The 15,969-nt window shown below is 39.0% G+C and overlaps 1 pseudogene; it reads right to left on the minus strand.

Annotated features, from left to right (window-relative positions):
* Nucleotides 1-1,332: 1,332 nt before the first annotated feature.
* On the minus strand, nucleotides 1,333-2,856 carry LOC131895559 (actin, cytoplasmic 1-like; annotated as a pseudogene).
* Nucleotides 2,857-15,969: the final 13,113 nt, after the last annotated feature.

Genomic DNA, 15,969 nt, shown 5'->3' on the forward strand with positions numbered 1-15,969 from the left:
GGAAGAAGGTACCGCAGCAGACATGTGGAAGAATCCTCCTTAGGAACTTGCTCTCTCTGGCTTGTTCAGCATTCCACCTCCCTAGGAATCACTGCCCACACACAATGAGCTCACCCTCCCACATCAATCAGCAATTAAGAAGATGCTCCTACAGATGTGCCCATAGCACTATCTGGTACAGGCAATTCCTTAATTGAAGTTCCCTCTTCTAAAATGACTCTAGTCTGTGTCAATTTTACAAAAAAAAGAAAAAAAAACCTGAACAGGACATGAATTTAAATCTAATTTTTCTAAGTATTTCTTCTGTATGTTCGCTCTTACTACCAATTGATATTTCAGTCTTGAACTATCAAATATCCACATCTCATGCTTTGAACAGCATTGCTCTTGGAATTCCAGCTAAAGAATAACCTGGTAGTGTTGAATCCACGAGAACAAAAGTTGTATTTGCGTTCATTCAAATCTGAAAGTGTGTGCACTTAGGACAGCACCTGCCATTTCTTCTCCAAAGCAATAACAAATCAACATTTCCAATTGACAGAATAGACTGAAAAGTGAGTAACTCAATCTTAAAAGATCAATTTAGTTATACTTTCCACCTATCCAGATTCATTTTTCCATACAAATTCCAGATTTGTATACAGTACGACAAGAGACAACTATACCTCAGGAGTTTCCTGTTGTCCTGTTTGATCCCTGGGTACCACATGGTGGAAAGAAAGAACAAACTTCCCCAAGTTATCCTCTAACCTACACACACAGACACAGACACACACACACACACACACACACACACACACACACACACACACACTACACACATATATTAGATAATGATAGATGATAGATAGATAGATAGATAGATAGATAGATAGATAGATAGATAGATAGATAAAATAGAAGAAATATGTTCATTAAAAATAGACATTAAGAGGGGCTGGAAAGTGGCTCAGCAGGTAAGAGCATTTGGTTCCTTTGCAGAGAACCTAGGTTTAGTTCCCAGCAATCACATGGTAATTCACAATTATTCTTAAGTCTAGTTCTAGGGGATCTGGTACCCTCTTTTAACTTCCTCTGGCACTAGGTACACACATGATACACATACATACAGGCAGGTAGAGTGCTCACATGCATGAAATAAATATTTAATAAGTTTATAAACAGACATTTAAAAACTTCAAATTTAGAAAACAGAGGCTGAAGACATGCCCTGAGAAGTAAGGCTACATAAATTTCTCTTCACTGTTTTGCACAAGATGAGAGACTCTGGGAAGAAAGTGGTTGTGTTTGGATATGAGACTCTAAAGAGCATGAAGATGAGCTGGAGTCAACCTACTCCTGTTGGCTGATCCACTTCACTGGAATGTGGACAGTGAGGCCAAGATGAGCCCGTGCTCAGGAGGATCAATGATCTTGATCTCCATCATTCTGGGAGGCAGAGCAGTGGCCCCCTGTGTCCTGCCAACCATATCTGGATATATGGTGAGGCCACTAGACAGAGCTATGCTGGCACAGAGGTCTTTGTGGATGTCAACATCACACTTCATGGTGGAATTGACTATGATTTCATGGATGCCACAGGAATCCATACTCAGGAAGGAAAACTGGAAGAGAGCCTCGGAGCCCTGGAACTGCTCGTTGCCAATAATGATGTGGCTGTCAGGCCACTCATAGCTCTTCTCTAGGGAAGAAAGGGATGCAGCAGTGGCCCTCTCTAGCTCAAAGTCCAGTACAACTGTTAGGGGTCTGGGATTGCTCAGAGATTCACCATGACTATGAATAAATGTTAATAAGAAAGGGATTTATTAAATACTGGCGCTGGATACTCATGGCACCAGACCCGCAAACGACATCGCTCACAGGATGCAGCAGCTAGCCACATCAGTCCAAGGTTTATAGAGTCAAAAACCACAAGATTACATGTATTCGGTCTACGTGTAGGCAGGGTCTAATTTTAACATAAATGTCTTGCAGTTGTCCTAGTCATTGAACAAGTAAGCAAGTTTGATTACAAAAGCAAAAATACAGTCTTATCTTGCTAGAGCAGCAAATTTTACAAGATGGGTTGATTTAAGAAGTCTTCAGCATTTGGGGGAAAGGGAAGTAGATTGCTAGGGTACCAGCTGAACAAACTAAGGGCTTACATGTTAGAGGCATTTTTTGCTTTTTGGTCTCTCAAGCATAGTAAGTCTAAACATTAAATGTAATGCTGAACATCACAGCAACATACCACAGCTTCCCCTCGATGTCATGCATGATTTCCGTCTTGGCGGTGGTGTGGAAGCTGTAGCCCCACTCAACCAGGATCTTCACGAGGCAGTCTGTCAGGTCATAGCTAGTCAGGTCCAGATGCAGGATGGCATAGCAAAGAGCTTAGCCCTCATAGATGGGCCCAGGGAGGATGGGCCTATCTCCAGAGTCATCACAATGCCAGTGGTTCCACCAGAGGCAGACAGGGACCGCACAGCCTGAATGTCTACATACGTGGCTGGGGTGTTGAAGATCTCAAACATGATTTGGGCCATCTGTTCACAGTTGGCCTTGGGGCTTAGGGGCACCTCAGTGAACAGCATGGGGTGCTCCTTAGGGGCCTCACACCACTCATTGTAGAAATATGGTTGTCTCCATGTCATCCCAGTTGGTGACAATGCCATGTTTGATGGAGTACTCAGTGTCAGAGTGATTCTCTTGCTCTGGGCCTCATCACCTATGTAGGAGTCATTTTAGCCCATGCCCGCCATCATGGCCCAAGACTAAGGGGAAGATGGCCCAGAGAGTGTCATTGCCCACAAAGTTGGCATAACATATGCCGGAGCTGTTGTTGACAAGGAGCGTGGGGATATAGTTATCCATGGTAAACTGGTGGCGAGTGTGAACTTCGCAGGACAGTCCCCATTTCACTCTTAACTATATAGAACAGATCTCTGAGTTAAAGGCCAGCCTGGTCTACAGAGCAAGTTCCAGGACAGCAAAAGCTACACAGAGAAACCTTGTCTTGAAAAACAACAGATAGACGGATGGATGGATGGATGGATGGATGGATGGATGGATGGATAGATAGATAGATAGATAGATAGATAGATAGATAGATAGATAGATAGATAGATAGGTGATAAATAGATGTTTTTTAAACTGAATATATTGCTATCTTTGTATTTAGTAGTAAAATGTGAATTAAATGTGAGTTTATTTTTAAAGGCATAAAAATGTTAAAGTAAATGCTTTACTTACTGGGGGAAAAAAAAACCTGTCCTAATAGTCCTTTCATATTTTCAATTTGCAGTCCCTGTATCTGAACAGGTAAAGAAAACTTGGGCCTCTTTCATAAGTATTGTCTATATGAACTGCCTTTCTTGTTGCTCTAATTTAAAAACCCAACAAAATCAATGAATTTAACAAAGGACGGGTTTACTTCGGCTCACAGTTTAAACAAGTCGTGTTTGCCATAGCAAGAATGTCATGGAGAAACAAGGAGCATAGGAGTGTGCTGACGCGTTAGGGTTGGGTCTTCAGTGCTGTAGCCGATGCTGCTGCCCCTGGCACTGGCTTTGCTCGTTGGCATGAGTTTTTAAAGGTTCCCTATCCAGTGCCTGACATCTGTCGCCTCCTCTCCCCGGTGCCTTTCACAGCTGAAAATCGGATCCAAATACTTCTGAAGTATAATTTAGTCTATTGTCCCCTTGACTTTGAGATTTGGAGGCAAGAGAAGTTCAAGCTAGGGTAACCAGAGGCAGCAAAGATCTAGTTAAGTTAGGGAATGCCATCTGCCTTGAGTGTAAAGCCATGGGGAACAAAGAGCCTGAGGACCCATGTGTCCAGGGGAGCTTCATGTTACTGTGGTCAGTTTCTGAATGAAAGCAACCACTAAGCACTTATAGCTCCACTCTTCAGTGCTTCTTTGAGTGTCCCCGTACACACTTAACCTCTAGCTTTTTCTGGGGTAGGAACCATAGACCATTGTGAGAGATTGGTTTAATCAACAATTTAACAGCACATTCTGATCACTGTATTATGGACGGCAATTTTAGCACCTTAAACCGGGTATGGTATTAGAGATATGGAAGATACCTTTTGAAAGATTTGCTGTCCACATCCACAGATGTATTGTATGCTGTGAGAGTGTGTGTATGAGTGTGAGTGTGTATGTGTCAGAGAGTATGCCTGTGTCTGCAAACGAGTGTATGGGTGTGTACAAAAGAGAAAGGGGGAATGTATCCTCACAGATAATTCCTCCCTAAGGCATGGAAACAGCTGAATTTCATTATTACAAAATGTCACTTTTACCATGATGAAAGCAGGTTCATATTCGGGACAAGCCCATCTGTGAGGCAAATCCTCCTTTGGGGCTGAGTGCACATCTGTTTGCGCTGGGAAAAGGCACTCCACTTCCTGTGAGGGAACCTGCTTCTCCAGTAATGCCTTCTAGGTCACAGTCATCTCAGAGCTACTAGACAGTTTGAAAGCAAACATTTCTTGTTTCTTGTTGAACACACCCAAGCACTTTCTTCCCCTACAATGAAAGGTTTAATTTGGAGCCAAGAGACTGTGAAACCAGGTTTTAAAATAGATTGTTTCTTTATTCTGGTTGTTTAGAGAGTGCATATGTTTCAGCTCCTGGGTAAATTATAGGCTCTTAAGGCTTCATGGAGCGATTTCGTTTTCAAGTTGACTTAAAAGGATTTCACCTTTTTTTCTCCTCAGCTCACATCATATTCCCTGATGAAAACCAGCAGAGGAAGCATGCATTTCCTTCTTCCCAATTCACGTGTGTAACACGGGTGCTGGCCTGAGTCTTAGCTTCTAGGGCTCTCTTCTGCATTAGCAGAACAAGAGGGCACCAAGAATGCCTGCAGAAGTGTGGCCCTGAGGACAGAACACCATGTCCACATTGACCAGTGCCAGGGAGTGGATAGAATCCGAGGTAAACTGAATCCTAAGCCTGAGAAGAAAGAGAAACATTCTGCAGAGCCTCAGCACAACTTTCATGATTTAAGATATAAGAAAGTAAAAAAAATAAAATAAAAAGATATAATAAAGTGACAAGAAGAAATCCATTGTTCTATTCTACATGATACAAATAAGAAAAACTTGCATGGATCTGAAAAGTCAGTTGTCTGAGAAACAATGGGTAAAGAGCAGTGATGTCTACTTTTAAAGTGGAGGTTGAGAAATATTGGGACTGGATAAGAGGAAGCCATTGGATATTTTAAATTTTTGTTTGATCTTTTATGAATAGTGATTTTCTCAGCCTTTTTCCTCCTGAGTGTTATATGGTTCATCATGTTCAATCATTCACTGCAGCTAAAAAGCGCCCTGGAGAATCTGTTCTCTCTGTCCCAGACGCCCTCCCCAACTCCTAACTAATCATTGGATGCCTTCTCTGGGTGTTATGAGTATGTTAAAAATCAGTTTCCCAATTTTCCCTGATTTTTCTCTTAGGTTCTTTCACAAACCTTGGAGAAGTTACTTTCTGAGAACCTACTTCTACATCTCCAAAATTAGCAAGTGGAAGCAATCTTTAATACCATTTCTGTTTCCAGTTCTTGAATTTGCTTCACAAGTGCTCAATACCCGGGCCTCCCTTGGTAATCTCTACCTCGCCGCACTCTGCAGGCCCGCTTCAAGCTCCTACATTCCTAAATCAAGATATGCTTGTGAGCAACACACACTGTCACTACAAAACCTTCCCCTAGACTTTGAATATTGTTTAATGTTGGTTGCTTATGCCGTGAATGTTTAAGGTCCCAAATGTTTCTGCAGTAAACAAATGCCCTAATCAATGTTGTAATTAAAAAGTTCTAACATAGTGATGTATGAAAACACAGCTGAATATTTTATTTACTTGAAAAGATTGAGAGAGAAATCTCTGCTTATAATACCTCTAAATTTCAGCCAAACAGTTTTGGATAAATGATTAATTAACAAGTGGGTAAAACTGTCTTCCAGTGGGGCATGAACTGATATTTTTCTGTCTTAGAGATACTTCACAAAGGGCTATGCATCTATTCTGTATAAAGGGAATAAAAGAATGCAAGTGACATCTTAGCCATGCATTCCTTATGTCTAGCTTGTTGGTATTTCGATGTAGTAAAATATTTAAGAGTGGGCACTTGGTGAGCATTAGGTCAATGTAGGTATGACCCTGGAAGGAACTGGGGGGCCCTGATTTGATCCATTTTTCCCTCTCTTATTTCTTTTTTTTTTTTTTTTTTTTTTTTCTCGAGACAGGGTTTCTCTGTGTAGCTTTGCGCCTTTCCTGGAACTCGCTTTGGAGACCAGGCTGGCCTCGAACTCACAGAGATCCGCCTGCCTCTGCCTCCCGAGTGCTAGGATTAAAGGCGTGCGCCACCACCGCCCGGCCCCTCTCTTATTTCTTATCTTTGATGTGCCACCTGGCCACGGTCCTGAGAGGTAGGAGGACAACAGACCATGACTGCAACTTTCCAAGCAAATGGGAGAAAATGAAACTTTGCTCTTTATTAGTTGATTTACTTCAGGAATTTGTTAAAGTAACAGATGGCTAATGTACCACCTTATCATCCAATGCTAATGAAAATAGAGGAAATTAATAGTGGAACACCAAACACTCTGAAGATGCTCTTTAATGGGCACAAGAACAATCAGATGAATCTGGAGTGGTTAGGAAAGTCAGCTCAGCAGTCGGACATGGAGGGAAAGGGTGCTATCTGCCCTCGTCTCCGTGTCTGAAGCCAGAGCTCAAGCTGGCCTCTGCCTATGAAGAGTTGTGAGCTCCAGACATGTCTTTTCCTCTTCTGTGATTTCAAATTATCCTTCAAAAAAAATAGAGAAGAGTGAGCCAGATAATTTCAAATATTTTATGGGCATAAACTGAAATATGCTTTAAAAATGGAGATGTTCATAAAAATCCTCAAAGATAACTTTAAAAACTACTGAAACTATGGAACCATCCTTCAGTGTACAAAACTGATCTTTAAAAAAGGAGTTTCTTTTAAAAAGCAAATTCATAATTTTATTTACACACAACTTGACTATCAAAAAACAAAATAGGCCAGAATCCATGGGGTGAAGATATAATAAATATCATGAACAATTAATGAACAATTTCCTATTTATAAATGAGTCGTTAAAAATAACCGTGATTTTACAACTCTCCCATTAATCATTGAACTACTAACCAAGTTTTTGCGTGCACCATGAAAACTTCTGAGGTGTGAGAAACAGATGAAAACTGCCTGGGAGCTGGGCCAAAGTGTACTGACGGGGTTGCCTTAAGTGCTGGAGGCATTGAAGGGAGTTTGCCTGATGGCTTCCTTCTCTTCTTTTAGAGCGAATTTTTGTTGTATCCGTTTCCTAGATTATATTTTTACTATTTTTAAATTTTCATTAAATTATAATTACACCTTTCCTCCCCTTCCTTTTTCCTCCATCCAGCTCTTCTTGTGTCTTCTCCCCCTTACGTTTTATCTTTCAGAGCAAGAAACTATCCATTAAGAAATAATAGCAGCTACACCTGGTGGCTCCCATCTGTGATTTCAGCATTTAGGAAGCAGAAGCAGACAGATCGCCACAGGTTGGAGGTTAGCTAGACTACAGAGTGTTATCCTGCCTTAAAAAAAAAAAAAAAAAAAAAAAAAGGAGAAACCAAGAGAGTAAGAAAAAGAAGCAATACGGTTTACCTCGGCAGCCCAGCCTTCCTCTCTCTGCTTCCTACACTTTACCTCATTCCAGCAGCTGTGCCTCTGGCCTAGCTGCTCAGTGCCTCCGGCTATAAATCAGAACACCAGGCCACTGTTCTTGTTTTTTTTTAAGCAGTATTGAAGAGTCTTCCATTCTGAGCAGTTAGTTGTTTAAAACTCCAAATTCATTATTCATCTAGAAATAAAAGAATTATAATCAATCACTAAGGCATGCATGAACCTAGAATTTACAAAGCATCTGATCAGTATGATTTAAATACAACCTTAACATTTGTTACACTTCTGTGTTACAAACTACTAAAATGCTGAGGATATGGCCATTTATGGATTTATAGATTTCATTAACTTTTATATTGTAGAGGTCATCTTGTCTGAGAGATACTAAGTGTGCTGAATATCACAAAAACTAAGGCAGAAAGTAAAGCTGTCTAAATTAACTCACATAGTATTTTTAGTAATAAAATATTATTCCTCTTCCCCTTCATATTGTTTATTTCCATTTTTGCTAATTAATCTCTTTTGCTGGAATCCTTTCTTTCCACAAGTAACCTAAAAACTTCCTAATTTTGTTTACATGTATCCTGCACATAAACCAATGAAGAATTTGCCAGAACTTGCTAAGATTAAATGTTCTATTTTGGTGTTCTGCATGTCTCTGAGCTTTTCATTCCCAACGGTGGGGACACACAAGTGGTACATGCCATTTTTGTCTTCTAAAGCTCATATTTACTAGACAGCATGTAAATGGGACTCAGAATACACAGAATGAATATTCAGCCACAGTATGATAGATATCACATTCGTCTGAGGAAAGGCTTGCTGCCTGCTCAGCTCATGGTCTCTCCTCAGCCCTGAAAGGTATGACTTCAGCTCCATGATGTAAAAATCTCATTTTCTTGAACTCGAATCCTCTCTGCCTCTCAGGATCTGCCCTGATACTGTTCCTGAGTAAGAAAGGTGTAAATATAAATAGATGCCTGTAAATATGGGCGGGTCAACAGCCAGAGACAACTCTGGATACATAACCCCAGCCTGGCACTGCATGCCAGTGCAAACTGCACAGCAAATGTCACCTGTGTCACAGTTCACCTTTCCTTTGCTTGGTTCTGCTTCCTGCCTCCTTTCCGTCATAGGTAAGTCCTGGTATTTTGCAACCTAGTTCTATTTCGGTATCTAGAAATCAGGGACCCCGCTTGGTCCAAAACGCTGATCAGTAAAGATGGTTTATAAGAGCAGGTAAGTTGACACCACATTTCCAAAGGCAAGCTATGAGAGTCTTGCATTTTATGATCTACTCTCTTGAAGCATAATTTTGCCATTTTATTCTATGCACTAACTTTGCAAATTAGAATCATCTAAAATATTAAGTCCTACACTTTTAGTGTTCATTTATTGCTTAATTTACTTCAAAAGAGTTTCTTTCCAGCTTCATCTTCTGACATTCCTGAGACACAATCGCACACCAAATTATGTGTTCCTTGGCTTTTATGCTCTTTCTATCACTCTTCCACAACTACCCCTGAGCACTAGGTTCAGAAGTTGTGTTGTAGAGATATCAGCTGGGACTGGTCTCCACAGTGCTGTATTTTGATTGGTTGAGTCTTGATTCTATTACTCATTATAACTAAAAGCTGTGTTTTATAGCACTAAAGCAAAGTACAAGTAAAAAGAAAAAAAAGAGGTTGTGTTTCTAGTGGCTGTGATATAAGCATAAATATCAAGATATTAGTTTTCTAAACCCATTATTTCTTTATTCTAAACCCATACTTTCTTTTTCATGCTCCCTCTTTAGCCATAATTATCTCCCTTTTAATTTATATTTAACTTTTGTAGCCCATTGTTTCTGTCTAATAGCCAAAGAGGATTTTTATGAAGGCCTCCCAACGAATGAGAATTCTATGTTACTATTTCTACATAGCTTGGGTAATTGTAACGAACAAATATTGCCAACATTTAGCAAACCATACCAGGAATGGTCAGAATTTGCATTAGAGAAGAGAAAACATGGGATGGTACATAAGAAAATTGAGGTGCTGTTATCTTTTCTCCACACAAAGGAAATCATAATCTGTGTGTTCCATGCCATGTCCCATAGCACCTTCTTGTGCATCTTCTTTCTTCCTACTTTGCTGACATTTTTCTCAAAGTCCAAATCATTGGTTTACTAAATTAAAATATACAAAGAGAGAAAATGAATCTATTATTTTCACCTTTTCCCTGAGCATCTGGCTTTATTTTATATTGAAAATAGATTCTTTTATCATATACTATATCTTGATTATAGTTCCCCTCTCTCTGCTCTTCCCAGTTCCTCCCAACCTCCCCTTCCCTCCAGATCCACTTCCGTTCTATCTCTCATCAGAAAAGAACAAGCTTCTGAGAGATAACAACAAAACATGACAAAATAAAATATAATAAAAAGAAGCAAACACTTTCTTATCGAACTTGGACACAGCAGCTCAACAGGAAGAGAAGAGTCCCAGGAGCAGGCAATAGAGTCAGAGACCCACTTGTTCTCATAGTCAGGAGTCCCATAAAAATACTAAGCTAATAGCCATAATACATACACAGAGAACTTGAGGCAGACCCATGTAGACCCTGTGCTTGCTGCTGCAGTCTCTGTGAGTTCATACGCACCTTGCTTAGTTCATTCAGAGGTCCTTGTTCTCTTGGTGTTCTCCTTCCCTTCTGGCTCTTACAGTCTTTCTGCCTCCTCTTCTGCGGGATTCCCTGAGCTCTGAGGGGAAGGAATTTGAGGGAGACCTCCAAATTAAACTCTCCCCCCCCCCAAATAATGTCTGGCTGTGGGCCTCTGCATCTGTTCCCATCTGCTGCCAAAGGAAGCTTCTCTGATGATAAGGCACTGGTCTATGAATATACCAGAATGTCATTAGGAATCATTTTATTGGTTTGCTTTGTGCTTACTTGTTTTAAAGCAGTCACATTTGGTTTTACTCTAGGCCTCTGGGCTGTCTAGGCTCTGATTCTTAGTCACCCAAGCAGTGTCAAGTATGGGTTCCTTCTTGTGGAGTGGGTTTTAAGTCAAACCAAACACTGGTTGGCTACTCCCACAGGTTCTATGCCACCATTGTCCTAGCATATTTTGTGGGCAGGACAGAATGTAGGTCAAAAGTTTGTGCCTGTGTGTATGTGTTTCTCTTTCAGTAGTCTGCCGAGTACCTTCCCACATCAAAGAGATCGAACATAGGATAAAGTTTCCATTTAGGTACCAGCTCGATTTCTCCATGTTCAATGAGTTGTGTAGGTATTGTCCTTAGCAATTGGGCCCACTGTCAGTTTGCAGAGAGCAACCTTTTGTATCCTTTGTCTTAGTATCAGCCTGGGTTGTTTGGGGATTTCTGTGGACTCCCTTGGCCAAAAACTCAAATGAATACAACCCAGTCCCCCCACCTGAAGCCTTGCCTCACAAGAAGTGGCCAGTTGAGACTCTATCTCTCATTATTAGGAGTCCTCATTAGAATTACCCTCGTATATTGCAAGAAGTTTCTACCATGCTGGTTTCTACACCATCCCCCAAGTGCCCCCCAAGTCCAGCACTCTCTCCCTCCATCCCATTTTCTTCCACACATGATCCCTAGAACTCCCATCCCCACCCACCCCCAGTCCACTCATAAAATCTATTATTCTATTTTCCCTTCTCAGGGAGATCCACTCACAACCACCACCACCCCAAGAACTTTCCTCTTTACCTAACCTCTCTGGGCCTATGGTTTGTAGCTTGACTATAATTTAATTAATAGCTAATATCCACTTATAAGTGAATACATACCATATTTGTCTTTCTAGGTCTGGGTTAACTCACTCAGAATGATTTTTTCTAGTTCCATCCATTTGCCTACAAATTTCATGATGTCATTTTTCTAACAGCTCCATTGTATAAATGTACCACATACTGTTTATCCTTCTGTTGAGGGACATCTAAGTTGTTTCCAGTTTCTGGCTATTGTGAATGAAGCCACAATGAACATGGTTGAGCAGGTGTCCTTGTGTTGGATGGAATGTCCTTTGGGTATATCCCCAAGAGTGGTATAGCTGAGTCTTGAGTAGATAGATTCCCAATTCTCTGAGGAACTGCCATATTGATTTCCCTAATGGATATACAAGTTTGCACTCCCACCAGCAGTGAAGGAGTGTTCCCCTTGCTCCACATCCTTTTCAGCATGAGCTGCCATTCTGACAGGTATAAGATGGACTCTCAAAGTTGTTTTGATTTGCATTTCCCTGATTTGATTTGCTAAGAATGTTGAACATTTCTTTAAGTGTTTCTCAGCCATTTGAGAATCCTCTAGTGAGAATTCTCTGTTTATATCTATACCCCATATTTAAATTAGATTGTTTAGGGTTTTTGATATCTAGTTTATTGAGTTATTTATATATTTTGGATATTAGCTCTCTGTCAGATGTGGAAAGTTGGTAAAAATCTTTCCCCATTCTGTAGACTACCATTTTGTCCGATGGTGTCCTTTGCCTTACAGAAGCCTTTAGGTTTCATGAGTTTCCATTTATTAATTGTTGATCTTAGTGCCTGTGCTATCAATGCTCTGTTCAGAAAGTGGTCTCCTGTGCCAATGCATTCGAGGCTATTCCCCATTTTTTCTTCTATCAGGTTCAGTGTATCTGGTTTTATGTTGAGGTCTTGATCCACTTGGACTTGAGTTTTGTGCAGGGTAATAAATATGGATCTATTTTCATTCTTCTACAAGCAGACATCCAGTTAGACCAGCATCATTTGTTGAAGATGCTTTCTTTTTTCCATTATATAATTTTGACTTCTTTGTCAAAAATCAAGTGTCCATAGGTGTGTGGATTTACTTCTTGGTCTTTGATTTGATTACATTGATCAACCTGTCTACTTTTAATGCCAATACCATGCAGTTTTTATTACTATTGCTCTGTAGTATAGCTTAAAATCAGGAATGGTGATACCTCCAAAAGTTCTTTTATTGTACAGGATTGTTTTAGCTGTTTTTGTTCTTCCATTTGAAGTTGAGAATTATCTTTTCAAGGTCTGTAAAGAATTTTATTAGAATAATTTTGATGGTGATTGTGTTGAATCTGTAGATAGCTTTTGGTAAGATGGCCATCTTCTGATATCATCTTCTTCAATTTCTTTCTCTAAAGATTTGCAGTTTTATTATACAAGTCTTTCACTTGCTTGGTTAGAGTTTCCCCAAGATACTTTATATTATTTGAGGCTATTGTGAATGATGTTGTTTCCCTAGTTTGTTTCTCAGTCTATTTGTCATTTGTATATATGAAAATTATTGGTTTTTATTAGTCAATTTTGTATCCTGTTACTTGTTGAAAGTGTTTACCAGCTGTAGTAGTTCTGGGTGGAATTTTTAGGATCACTTATGTATACTATCATATCATCTGTAAATACAGATACTTTTACTTCTTCCTATCCAATTTTTATCCCTTTGATCTCCTTCAATTGTCTTACTGTTCTAGCTAGAACTTTAAATACTATATTGAATAGATACGGAGAGAGTGGACAACCTTGTCTTGTTCCTGATTTTAGTGGAATTGCTTTGAATTTCTCTCCATTTAATCTGATGTTGGCTACAGACTTTTTGTTAATTGCCTTTATTGTGTTTGGGTATATCCTTTGTAGTCCTTATCTCTCCAGTACTATTATCATGAAGGGGTACTGGATTATGTTAAAGGCCTTTTCAGCATCTAATGAGATAATCATGTAGTTTTTTTTTTCTTTCAGTTTATTTATGTGGTGGATTACATTGACTGATTTTCATATGTTGAAGCATCTCTGCATCTCTGTAATGAAGTATACTTGATCATGGTGAATAATCTTTTTGATATGTTCTTGTATTTGGTTTGCAAGTATTTTATTGAGTATTTTTGCATCTATGTTCATGATGGAAGTTGGTCTACAATTCTCTTTTTTGTTGAGTCTTTCTGTGGTTTGTGTATCAGAGTAACTGTGGCATCATAAAATGAGTTTTGTAATGTTTCTTCTGTTTCCATTTTGTGGAATAATGTAAGAAATATCAGTGTTAATTTTTCTTTCAAAGTCTGGTAGAATTCCCTACTAAAACTACCTGGCCCTGGGCTTTTTTAGGTTGAGGGAGTTTTAATGACTGCTTCTACTTGACTAAGAAGGTCTAGTTAAATTGTTTATCTGATCTTGATGAGAAAATTTATCCATGTCTTTTAGTTTTCCAAATTTATTCATTTCTTTTAGTTTTTCAGCTTGGTGGAGTAGAGTTTTTTAAAGTATGTCCTTATAATTCTCTGGATTTCCTTGGTGTCTGTTGTTATGTCTCCTTTTCATTTCCAATTTTCTTAATTTGGATATTCTCTCTGTGTCTTTTAGTTAGTTTGGATACAGGCTTGTCTATCTTGTAGATTTTCTCAAAGAACCAACTTTTTGTTTCATTGATTCTTTGTATTGTTCTCATTTCTATTTTATTGATTTCAGCCTTCAGTTTGATTGTTTCCTGCCATCTACTGTTCTTGGGCATGCTTGCTTTTTTTTTTTTTTTTTTTTTTTTGTTCTAGAGTTTTAAGTGTGCTGTTAAGTTACTAGTATGAGATCTCTCCAATTTTTTTTTTATGTAGGCACTCAGTGCTATGAACTTTCCTCTTAGCACTGCTTTCATTGTGTCCCATAAGTTTGGGTATGCTGTGTGTTCATCTTCATTGAATTTTAGAAAGTCTTTATTTCTTTCTTATTTCTGTCTTGACACATTTTTCATTCAATTCAGAGTTGTTCAGTTTCCATGAGTTTGTAAGCTTTCTGTTGGCTCTCTTGTTGTTGAAATCCAGCTGTAATCTGTAGTGGTCTAATAGGATGCAGGGGGTTATTTTAATTTTCTTGTATCTGTTGAGACTTACTTTCTGTCCAAGTATGTGGTCAATTTTGGAGAAAGTCCCATGAGATGCTGAGAAGAAGTATATTCTTTTGTGTTTGTGTGAAATGTTCTATAAATATCTGTTAAGTCCATTTGGTTTATAACATCTGTTAGCTCCAGCATTTTTCTGTTTAGTTTTTTTTGTTTGTTTGTTTGTTTGTTTGTTTGTTTGTTTTTGATGACATGCTCATTGGTGAGAGTGGGGTATTGAAGTCTCCCACTATAGATGTGTGAGGGTCAATGCATTACTTAAGCTGTAGTAGTGTTCCTTTTACAAATTTGGGTACCCTTGTATTGAGAGCATAGATGTTAAGAATTGAAATGTCATCTTGGTAGATTTTTCTTTTGATGAGTATAAAGTGTCCTTCTCCATTTCTTTTGATTAATTTTGGTTTGAAGTCTATTGTGTTACATATTAAAATGGTTGCATCAGCTTACTTCTTAGGTCCATTTGCTTGGAAAATATTTTTCCCATCCTTTACTCTGAGTTAATGTCTATCTCTGATGTTGTTGGTGTGGTTCTTTGATGCAACAGAAGAATGGATCCTGTTTTTTGCATCCACTGTTAGTATGTGTCTTTTTATTGGGAAATTGAGTCCATTGATACTGAGAGATATCGATAACTGATGATTGTTGATTCCTGTTATCTTGTTGTTGTTGTTGTTGCTGCTGCTGCTGCTGCTGCTGCTGGTATGTGTGTTTGTTCCCTTCTTTTGGTTTTCCTAGTGTGAGATTATTTATTTCTTGTGTTTTTATGTGTATAGTGATCCTCTTTGGTTTGGATTTTTCCTTTCAGCATCTTCTACAGGGCTGGATTTGTAGATAGATATTGTTTACATTTGACTTTATCATGGAATATCTTATTTTCTCCGTCTATGCTGACTGAAAGTTTTGCTGAGTATAATAATCTGGGTTGGCATCTGTGGTCTCTTGGAATCTGTAGTACATCTTTCCAGGCCTTTTGGACTTTTCGAGACTCCATTGAGAAGTGGGGTGTAAATTCTGATAGGTACAAGAAGCATATAGAACATCAAATAGATTGGACCAGAACAGAAATTCCCCTTGCCACATAATCATCAAAACACTAAACATACAGAATAAAGAAAGAATATTAAAAATGCAAAGGAAAAAGCCAAGTAACATATAAAGACAGTCTTATCTACAAATATTGCTCAAATTTAATTTTATCATGGAATATCTTACTTTTCTCCATGTATGGTGATTGAAAGTTTTGCTTGATATAGTAGTCTTGCTTGGTATCTGTGGTCTCCTAGAGTCTGTGAGATAACTATCCAGGACCTTCTGGCTTTTAGAGTCTCCATTGAGAAGTCAGGTGTAATTCTAATAGGTCTGCCTTTCTTTTCTGGTTTAATCTATTTGGTGTTCTGTATGCTTCT

This window comes from Peromyscus eremicus, chromosome 19 (genome assembly GCF_949786415.1).
Source record: "Peromyscus eremicus chromosome 19, PerEre_H2_v1, whole genome shotgun sequence".
In the NCBI taxonomy this organism is placed as follows: Eukaryota; Metazoa; Chordata; class Mammalia; order Rodentia; family Cricetidae; genus Peromyscus; species Peromyscus eremicus.